Source organism: Cottoperca gobio, chromosome 6, assembly GCF_900634415.1.
Source record: "Cottoperca gobio chromosome 6, fCotGob3.1, whole genome shotgun sequence".
Classification (NCBI taxonomy): Eukaryota; Metazoa; Chordata; class Actinopteri; order Perciformes; family Bovichtidae; genus Cottoperca; species Cottoperca gobio.
Window position 1 is genome coordinate 26,377,981 of NC_041360.1, and position 10,790 is coordinate 26,388,770.

General features: G+C 40.5%; 1 pseudogene; it reads left to right on the plus strand.

Annotated features, from left to right (window-relative positions):
- Positions 1-1,653: 1,653 nt before the first annotated feature.
- Positions 1,654-9,771, plus strand: LOC115009459 (E3 ubiquitin-protein ligase TRIM21-like; annotated as a pseudogene).
- The last annotated feature ends 1,019 nt before the right edge of the window (positions 9,772-10,790 follow it).

The following is a 10,790-nucleotide window of genomic DNA, read 5'->3' on the forward strand; positions in this document are numbered from 1 at the left end:
TGCGCAAAAATGACAAGAAAATACAACATGTGCCTGATTTAACGTCACTTCCTGTACAAAACACGGACATTAACAGTTTTGTACTTTTGCAAGTAAAGTATCTGAATACTAGCGAACATGCTCACTGTCGGTGTTTTGCACGGTGGAGGGACCGCTGGCAAGTTGCTGCTGCGCCGCCACCGTGTTCTGTTAGTTTGTTCTGTTAGTTTGTTTTGTTTGTTTGTTTTGTTTGTTTGTTCTGTTTGTTTGTTCTGTTAGTTTGTTCTGTTAGTTTGTTCTGTTAGTTTGTTCTGTTTGTTTGTTCTGTTAGTTTGTTCTGTTTGTTTGTTCTGTTAGTTTGTTCTGTTTGTTTGTTCTGTTTGTTTGTTCTGTTAGTTGTTCTGTTTGTTTGTTCTGTTAGTTTGTTCTGTTAGTTTGTTCTGTTAGTTTGTTCTGTTTGTTGGTTCTGTTAGTTTGTTCTGTTAGTTTGTTCTGTTAGTTTGTTCTGTTAGTTTGTTCTGTTTGTTTGTTCTGTTTGTTCTGTTAGTTTGTTTGTTGTTTGTTTGTTTGTTTGTTTCTGTTTGTTTGTTCTGTTTGTTGTTCTGTTTGTTTGTTCTGTTAGTTGTTGTTAGTTTGTTCTGTTAGTTTGTTCTGTTGTTTTTGTTTGTTTTGTTTGTTTGTTCTGTTAGTTTGTTCTGTTTTTTGTTCTGTTAGTTCTGTTTAATCTGTTAGTTCTGTTAGTTTGTTCTGTTTGTTTGTTCTGTTTGTTAGTTCTGTTTGTTTGTTCTGTTTGTTTGTTCTGTTAGTTGGTTCTATTTGTTTGTTCTGTTTGTTTGTTCTGTTTGTTTGTTCTGTTTGTTTGTTCTGTTTGTTTGTTCTGTTAGTTTGTTCTTTGTTGTAACTTGTGTTGTCTGCTGCTGAACCATCTCTACATGCTGCTCGTTTGTTTTGTAAAAACATCAGAGTGAATTACGACAGTCTTCGTCATTTCGATGCCTACACCTGGTAGCCTGGAGCTAACCTCGCCGGTTGTTCCTGTGGTGTCTCGCTAACACGGAGGCTGCCCCGTCACAGTGTCCCTGCCCACACCGTCTAACCGGCTGACCTGCTGCTGGGCCCGGGTCTCCCCGCCTGGGTGTAGCCTGCAGTCTGTGGCTACAGCTAACACACTCGACCCCTCTGCCCGGCTGGTTTCGTAGCCTCCTCGACATCAAACATGAAACTGCTGGATCATACCGTTTCTGACCCTCTACACCACCACGGGGTTCATCAAACTTTTCATATGGACTGCTCTTTGTTTTGTGTCGACACTATATGTCTGCTTTTGTTTGTCTGCTCTCCCTCTCATTGTGTTTGATGTTTTTATCTCCTGTATTTTGTCCTTGGGTGTCTTGAAAGGCGCCTCCAAATAAAATGTATTATTATTTATAATTACTAACATATATATATTTATATATTTATTTCATATATAATATTTTTTAAAACATTTTATATATAAATATATATATATTTATTTTATATTTTATATAAAAAAAATGTTTTATGTATACAGCATACAGTATATATATTTGTATATTTATATTCTATGTATACAGTATATATATATCTTTTAAATATATATGACAAAATATATATATTTCTTATATATACATATATTTGTATTTTGTATCTATGATGAATCCCAGCAGTTTGAACAGCAGCAGGCAGGAGGAGATGAAGACCAACCACAGACCAACGTAAAGCTTCTGAGTCAACTCTGGCTGAACCTACATGAACAGACTATAGACGGAATCGTAGTTTCAGGCTTCCGGTGGAATCCAATGCATGCTGGGGTGGCAAGACGAGAAAAGTAAGCACCAACTCCACAAGGGCTGCCATATTGGATTTATACTCTACGTGTTTACATTGTATTTGGCTAGTTTTTAGTGTGTAATCATCGCTCTTCTAGTTATGGGGTTTGGACACATTGTGTGGTGAAAGGATGTTCAAACAGTGGGAGAAAGCTAAATAAATGGGCAGAATCTCATTGTGAGCTTCACGATTGCAAAAATTGCGACTGCAAGCCCCCGTTCAAACTATTTCCATTTCCAACCGCACTAAAGAACAATGATAGAAGGCTAGCATGGACCAAAGCTGTAAAGAGACAGGATTACAATGGGAAGTCTTGAGAGCCCAAGAAATATTCAGATTTGCAGTGAGAATTTCATGCAAGGAAAGCCAACAAAGGAATTCCCTGATCCTGAACTCGACCTGGGGTATGTAGTCTATCTACTTGATTTATATATTGACAAATGTACTTTCTATATATTGAGTTGTATAATAATTAACAAACACAAGTTGGGTATATATTTATAATAGCTTACCCTGCAACACAACTGCAATAAGCACTTATGATATCGCCAGTTTTCTTGACTGCGCAGATCCATGCTGAATGTGGCGTATGAGAAACTTTCATTGAATGAGTACATTTTGCTTTCAAAAAGCAAAACTCAGAATCTGCGAGAGGATTGAAAGATATTTGTTTCAAACAGTCTAAATGCTTTGCCTTCTTTGTATTCGTTCAAAGTTCGTTTATTAAACTCGACATGGTTCCCTGGGTGGTCAGACATTAAAAATAATGTTATATCGCTTAGGTATATCGGCGGCCAAGAAGTCATACTATTGTTTTCATTGACCCAGCCATCCTGCAATGTCAAGGGATCAGGCACTGAAACGCCACTCGGCATAACCAAAAGCTTAGTCTTTTCTATTTCTGTGATTGAAATTCTTTCGTTAGCTCTTGGTTGCTCCTCAATGCCCATCTCTGATGCAGCAAACACCCGGGCAATAGAGCTCCAGTTTTGTTCCTGAAACCTTTAAATTCCGCTTGCGGCAAAATACTTTCAAAGCTTCGACTTTCCACATCTGAACCTCATCATAAGAAAGGAGTTCAGAACTCATTGTAGAGCAGTAGGTTTGTTTACAACACGCTTGAAGAATAAGCTAAATACAATGTAAACACGTAGAGAAGAAATCCAATATGGCGGCCCTTGTAGAGTTGGTGCTCACTTTTCTAGGCTTGCCACCCCAGCATGCATTGCGATTCCACCGGAAGCCCGATACTCCGATTCCGTCTATACACACACACACACACACACACACACACACACACACACACACACACACACACACACACACAAGTTTAAATATCTGTGCACGGACTCTCAGTTCTCTCTGAGTTCTTCCCGTTGCTGCCGGACCTCTGCAGACCTCAGTCCCCGCTGAGACCCCAGCTGTCCCCCTGCTGCCTCTCGAGACCCCAGCTGTCCCTCTGCTGCCTCTCGAGACCCCTGTCCCTGCGCTCCCCTCGCACCCTGTGGTCCCAGTGCTCCCTTCGCTTCTCGAGACCCCAGTCCCAGTGCTCCCTTCGCCTCTCGAGAACCCTGTCCCAGTGCTCCCATTGCCTATACCCCTCCACCCGGCTGGTTTTTTTGACTTTTAGGACATCTGGGAGCCGTCCCTTTAGAGGGGGGGTTCTATCACGATCTAGTTGTACTTCCTGTCTGTGTGTTTTCACTCCCTTTCTGATTGTTAATGTGTTCCTCCTGTGTCCATTTACCCTGCCCTTGTGTCTTTGCCTTTCTCCTCCAGCTGTGTCTTGTTCCCTCGTTTGGTGTCTGTGTATATATCCCTGTCTATCCCAGTTTGCCTTGTCGGATCATCTTTCATATTATGTGCCTGTTACCGGCCTGTTACCTGCCGTGCTTCCTCGTGTCTACTTCGTGTCTACCCAGTGTCCACACCGTGTCTAGCTCTGGTTGGTTTGTGTTTTTTCAGTTTTATTTGTTACTTTGTATTTTTTGATTCAGCTTTGTTTTATTAAAGGCTCGCTTTTTGTTAAAACCTCGTCTGTTTTCTGCATTTGGGTCCTCCCCTGTCCTGAAAGTGTTCACTCCCCCTTATGCCATGTCTAGTTGTACTTCCTGTCTGCGTGTTTTTCCCTCTGTGATTGTTGATTTGTTCCTCCTGTGTCCGTTCACCTTGCCCTTGTGTTTTAGCTTCTCTCCCAGTCCGGACTTTCCACCGGCCTCCTGAGCGGCTCTGCCTGCCTCCAGCCCAGCCTTTCCGCTGGCCTCCTGAGCAGGTCTGTGTGTATATATCCCTGTCTTTCCCAGTGTACCGGGTCAGTTCTTCATCTAAGTGTCACCCTTGCAGATGTCTCTTCGTGCTTCCTCGTGCTCCCCGTGTCGTCCCGGTTTGTGTTTTACTTTTTGCCTTATTTTGTGATTTCGTAAGCTTTTTGGAATAAAGCCCTCTTTTTGTTAATCTCCTCGTCTGCCGTCTTGCATTTGAGTCCTCACCTTTTCCCCACCATGACAGTACGAACTGACCAGAAACATGGACTCAGCAGATGTCATGGACGAGGAGACCTATGATTTAGTGTACACTTTAATTATAATGTTTGGTGAGTGGAAGCGAAACCCCTGTTGGAGGATAATAATAATACATTTTATTTGAAGGCGCCTTTCAAGACACCCAAGGACACCGTACAAAATACAAGAGATAAAAACAGCAGGACATTGGAAGGAAGAGCAAACAAACAATACCAGAGATATGGTTGAGACACAGGAAGAATGCAATAAAGAGAAAAGGGGGGGAGGGGAGGAGGATACAGGATGATTGATACTACAGAGAGTAGGCCAGTTTGAACAGGTGAGTTTTGAGTTGGAACTTGAATGTTGTAACTGTTTCGGACTGTCGTAGGGATGGAGTTCCAGAGCTTGGGAGCAGTGCAGCTGAAGGTCCTGGCACCCATGGTGATGCGACAGGCTGCGCCTGGATTGGCGAGAAAAGAGGTTGCTAAGAAGCCAGAGTTGAAGAGCCTTTTACTAGTGATGGCAGTGTGATACTGAAGCTTCGATACGTGCTTCAAACTCTGGACTACAATTACATAGGAACCACTGCTTCGAAGCTTGCTTCAAATTACGTGACATATGACGTCCGAAGCAGTAACTGCTTAATTTCCTGAATGAATCACCGGACTGGTTTGCGGTCCAATCAGGTGATTCGCTGCCACTGCCTCGTCTCGATTCTGACAGGTTGAGACAGTTTTGAATTTGAGCGCCTCAACACTTTATAACCGCTCTAAACAATGCACAATTTGTGGGTTGTTGTAGTAGTATGCGTTATTGCTGTTGAGTTGTTGGTATTGGTATTGGTACAGTAGCTTCAGCACTAGAGGTTTTGAACATCGCCCACTCAGGTTCAATGCCCCCAACCTCCACAGGGATGTCTGAAAAGCTCTGCAGGGGGTATGAGTTGAAGATCTCCTGGACATGGGGCTTCCTCCAGACGTTCCCATTTCACCCTCACTACCCGTTTGGGCTTACCAGGTCTGTCCACAGTCTTCCCCCACCCCTTGATCCAACTCACCACCAGATGGTGATCAGTTGACAGCTCCGCCCCTCTATTCACATCGAGTGTCCAAAACATGCGGCCTAAGATCAGATGATACGATCACAAAATCGATCATTGACCTTTGGCCTATGGTGCTCTGGTACCACGTACACTTATGAGCATCCTTATGTTCGAACATGGTGTTTTTTATGGCCATTCCATGACTAGTAGTTTTACTTGTAGTGGAGTATTTTCACAGTGCTGTAAGAGAACTGTTACTTCAGTAAAGGATCTGAAGTCTTCCTCCACTCCTGTTGGCGTAGGGCCACTGAGAGGTGGAGCAACACAGAAGAGGAGCTTCAACTTCACAGAATTGAAAGTTAAAGTATATCTGAATGACAGCAGAGCTGCAGTCGACACACGTCTCTGTTTCTCTCTAAAGAAACATTCAACTACATCCAGCAGGCTTCTCTCAACAACACAGCAGAATCTGTCCAACACTGGTGAGTACACTGCCCTACAGAGACAAATGCACCGACTAAACATGTGATCACAGTTTAGTTCAAATCACAATCTGACTGTTTACATCCGTTTTACCAGATACAGAATATTATGCTATAGAAATGTGTCACTTTAGATATAAAAGTGTAAGAAGGCCAGAAATACAAAACAGGTCAAAACCAAACCACAGTGACTGAACTCTTTGTAGTTAAGGTTTGACAGAATACAGTCACAGCTAGCATTAGCTGAAGCTAATTTACACTCTCAGGCCCATTTCCTGTATTGAACAGAAGTTTATTACACGACGTAGAACCTGAATCATAGATACTTTTTGGGTTGTACAGAGTGAAGTATCTGATTATATGGCTCACTTTTTGTATTGCTTATAAAAAAGACATAATATTGACATTTTAAAATGTATATAAGTGTTACACACTTTGGTAAGGAGCCTTATTTCTCAATCTCACTGTTTCTAGTTGAAGCTGTCAGGAAGTAACGCTGATAATATTTCCTGTCTTTCAACAACCAGTATGAATGAGGAGAACAATTATATTTTATATAATTTCCTGCAGTCCAGAGCTGTAGCTTCCATCTCTTCTTCTGCACATTTAATGTTTCTGATTATCTGCTCTCTGTATCATCATCCTCTCTCTGATCCTCCTCTTCCTCCTCTTCCTCTTCCTCCAAACTGACTCTCTGACGCTGAAGGTCTTTTAACAGAGAAGGTGATTTATTTTGCTGCTCCTTCAGAGGCTTCATAAACAAATAATAAAAACTCATACTAGCCTAAATACATCAAAGTTAATTCTAATAAATATGTTAAGTTACATATTAAATTGGAATTTAAAAATATTTAGCTTACTTTACATATATATTTACTCCAGTAAAGTATAAGCATCAGTTTTATGATGTTATCCACATGTGTGGTGTGAGTAATGGAGAGATCACATGGTGTTGTTTTATCATTTAGTAAAAAATACTCCACCAAACAAACAAACTCTAACGTCTAATCTTCATAAATCCTCTCATCAGTGAAACAACACGACTGCAGACCAGTCGGACTGGTTTCCCCACATGTTTAATGCCCAAACAATCCCAGGAGGAATGTGGTTCTCCTACATATTAACTACACAGACCTGCACAAACACCATATTCATCATGTTTAACACATTACTTTAATATATATATATATATATATATATATATATATATATATATATATATATATATATATATATATATATATTATATATAATATATATGTATATGTATATATATTATATATAATATATATCATATAGTAATAGTATATATATATATATATAGGTATATAGTTATCATATATAATATATATATATATATATATATATATATATATATGTATATATACTATAATCTATATATATATATGATATATCTATATATATATATATATATATATATGATTATATATATATATTATATATATATATACATATATATATATACATATATACCAGTATGAACTCATCCCCCTCAGCTGTACTCAGAGAGGGTTTAAAATAGAATTATATTATGATTTTAAAGTGTTTATGATATTAACAAGAACCAGAGAGTTTGAGATGATATCACTGCAACACTTAAAACATCAGACTTTCTCATTATATTTATTATTTTCTTTATTTGAATAAACTAACAAACAACTAAACGCCAGATTCACACCAGTTCAGTTGAAGTGTAGCTTATAAGTACATTATTCTGCAGCCGTTCATGTGTTTAAGGGGGAAGTCATTATTTGTAACACAGGTCAACATGTCCCAGCAGTCACAGGAATCAGTTTACTGATTGGCTGTGGGTGCTCTCTCGCTTCACTTGGCTGCAAAAAGTTAAACTATCCACAACTTCTGTTTGGCCGCAGGCCGCACTTCACCGCTCCCCGGTGGGACTTTGGTTTAAATGTTACAGTCATATAAGTGACTGGCAGCAGGCAGGGATCAGCCAGAGGAGGGCTTCAAAAAAGATGTAAACATACAGATGGAATCCAATAAAGATCTCCATGTAATCACTTATCTTCTGAGCTTCTGATCTCATAGAAATACCACCTCGGTGCACATCTGAGCTCCACTTCATATAATATATCAACATAGTTCTGGATGACTCCTTTTATTCCACTAATCATTCTTTGATTATATTTAACAAATTATTAAATCATATTTATGTACAGTTTTGTTTTTCCACTTTCTTTTGTCCTCAGAGTGTAGATATGTCTGCTAGCCAGCTGTCTGCTGACTGAAGATCAGTTTCTGTGCTCCATCTGTCTGGATGTGTTCACTGATCCAGTCAGCCTACACCATGTGGACACAACTTCTGTAAAACCTGCATCACTGAACACTGGGAGGGTAATGTCCAGTGTCAGTGTCCCCAACTGTAAAGAGGTTTTCAACACAAGACCTGAGCTGCGGGTCAATACCTTCATCTCTGAGATGGCTGCTCAGTTCAGACAGTCAGCTCAACAGAAAGCCAGCAGCAGCAGCTCAGAGACACAAGGTGTTAAACCAGGAGACGTTCCCTGTGACGTCTGCACTGGAACCAAACTGAAGGCCCTGAAGTCCTGCCTGGTGTGTCTGGAGCTCCTACTGTGAGACTCACCTGGAGCCTCATCTGACAAGGACAGGCCTGAAAAGACATCAGCTGATCGACCCTGTGGAGAACCTGGAAGGCTGGATGTGTACGAAGCACGATAAACAACTGGAGCTGTTCTGTAAGACCGACCAGATGTGTGTCTGCATGCTCTGCACTGTTGGAGACCACAAGACACATGATGTTGTTCCTCTGAAGGAAGAATATGAAGGAAAGAAGGTCGAGCTGGAGAAGACAGAGGCTGACATTCAGCAGATGATCCAGAAGAGACGACTGAAGATTCAGGAGATGAAACGCTCAGTGGCAGCTCAGTAAGGAAGATGCAGACAGAGAGATAGCAGGTGGTGTTCAGGTCTTCACCGCTCTGAAGGAGTCTGTTGAGAGAAGCCAGGCCGAGCTCATCCACACAGTCAAAGAGAAGCAGAGAGAGACAGAGAAACTGGCTGAAGGCTTCATCAGAGAGCTGGAACAGGAAATCTCTGAGCTGAAGAAGAGAAGCACTGAGGTGGAGCAGCTCTCAACAGTCTGAAGATCATCTCCACGTCATACAAAGCTTCATGTTCCTGAACGCTGCTCCACTCACCAAGGACTGGACAGAAGTCAGCGTCCGTCTACCTTCATATGAGGGGACTGTGAGGAGAGCTGTGAGTCAGCTGGAGGAGACGCTCAGTGAACAGATGAAGAAGCTGCTTGAGGTCGAGCTGAAGAGGGTCCAGCAGTCTGCAGTGGATCTGACACTCGACCTTCATACAGCACATCCTGGCCTCATCCTGTCTGATGATGGAAAACAAGTTAAACATTGGTGATGTGAGGAAGAGTCTCCCAGACAATCCAGAGAGATTTAATACTTGTGTTCGTGTTTTAGCAAAGCAGAGTTTCTCTTCAGGAAGATTTTATTACGAGGTTCAGGTTAAAGAGAAGACTGGGTGGAGGTTAGGAGTGGCCAGAGAGTCCATCAACAGGAAGGGAAACATCACACCGTCTCCTCAGAATGGTTACTGGACGATATGTTTGAGGAATGTAAATAAGTATAGAGCTTCTGCTGGCCCTGCAGTCACTCTCTCTCTGGAGTCTGAGCCTGAGAAGGTGGGGGTGTTTGTGGATTATGAGGAGGGTCTGGTCTCCTTTTATGATGTTGATGCTGCAGCTCTGATCTACTCCTTTACTGGCTGCACATTCACTGAGAAACTCTACCCATACTTCTGTCCTTATCTTAATGATGGTGGTAAAAACTCTGCCCCTCTGATCATCTCTCCTGTCTTTGCTGGGGGAAGTCATGCACTCCTTAATTGTTAATGAGAACTTTTCAACAAAGTCTTTTAAGGGTTTTAGCTTTTACAATGTCCACTGAAGGGACACATGAAGGGATCTCTGTCTGGGATGTTTTCAGGGGTAACTTAAGGATTCATTCTTGAATCACGTTGATACAAAATAAATTGACAGTAACTTGGAACATCATTGAGATCTGATCATAAAACATTCAGCTGCAGTAGTTGTACACACCAGAGAAGAAGAAAACAATGTGTCTCAATCTGTTGTGTTATTTCCACTTCATATTGTCCACCTCTCTGCAGACTGTTTGTATTGTTTCAACAAAGTCAAGAAATCCTCAACGGAGTAAAAATTAAAAAAGGTTTCTACTGGATTTGTCTTTTTTTACATTTACTCAAGTACTCTACTGAAGTAAAGTACAAGTTCCTCAAAGTTGTACTTGACTTTTTCCACTTTATGCTACTTATACTTTTCCTTCACTACATTTGTGTGACAGCTTTAGTTGCTTCTCAGATTACAGTTCTTCCTCCTCATGTATCTCCAGATGTGTTGAATGTTTGTGATGAAGTTTCCTTTCTGTGTTCAGAAGATTCTCCTTCAGATAAATAAAGTCTTTAAAGTCTCTTGATCAGCGGGACAAATGATATATATCATAGTTGTAATTATATTATCATTATAAAAGGATATTATGTTCATGTTTATGTAGATTATTTGAACTGAATGTTTTTTATTATTGATTTATAATCACTAAAATCTGACGTATTGTAAAATGACTTACTTACGTGTTAAATTAATACTTCAGCCCCAAAATGACCTTTAATATATCATTTACTCTCTGTGATTATTCCCGGGAACATTTTTTAAATCAGAATTTGATCCACTTGGTGCAACAGTACTTGGAAAGTTCAGATGTGTGAGGATAATATTTCTTGTCTGATAATAAAAGCTGCTGATACTGAAGGCTGTAAAACATTATGACAGAAACAAGACTTCTGTTAAATGACCCGCAGCTCAAAACTAATTGTAAAGTAATAATATTAAAG